Below are 602 nucleotides of genomic sequence, written 5' to 3'. Positions count from 1 at the left end.
TTAACTTATTATGATCACTGGTAAATAAACTATTAAAAAGAGGAACATCGAGATCGAATAATCACTGACAATTTTACTGATAGGAAAGTCCTTGAAAATACTGGCTACTTATAGGAAGTTGAGAGCAGGTTTTTTTCTCTTAGCTGCGTGAACTTTGCCGCCGTTTTGTTACGCGAACTTGCTGCTATGTTTTCCGCGGCTTTGATGCTTTGTTTCTGCAACTGCATTTCTAGCATTTATCGAATAGACGTCACTTGGATGAAGGTGCTCGCTAGAAACATAGATAATTTTCGGCTGGTTGTTTTCCGTTCCCTTGTGAATTCGCGCTGAACACAGCCTTCCATCAAATACTTTTGTCTTTTGTTCTTGGTCGACACAATGAACTTTGCTATCTCGGGATGGGTAAATTCAGGTAGTTGACATTAAATTTTAGCAGTTTCTGTATACAGTACTAGACTTATGAGATAGACTGAGTATACTACTTTATCATAAGGTTTTAACAATACAATGACAACGTTCAACAGAGAAGAAAATAGAACGTATATAAGAACAATCCTTTAGGCCAGGATACCGTAGGGGGGATAGCGCCGCCAGTGCACATC

The sequence above is a fragment of the Macrobrachium nipponense genome, chromosome 39 (genome assembly GCF_015104395.2).
Source record: "Macrobrachium nipponense isolate FS-2020 chromosome 39, ASM1510439v2, whole genome shotgun sequence".
Lineage (NCBI taxonomy): Eukaryota > Metazoa > Arthropoda > Malacostraca > Decapoda > Palaemonidae > Macrobrachium > Macrobrachium nipponense.
This window is presented reverse-complemented; position numbering follows the sequence as displayed.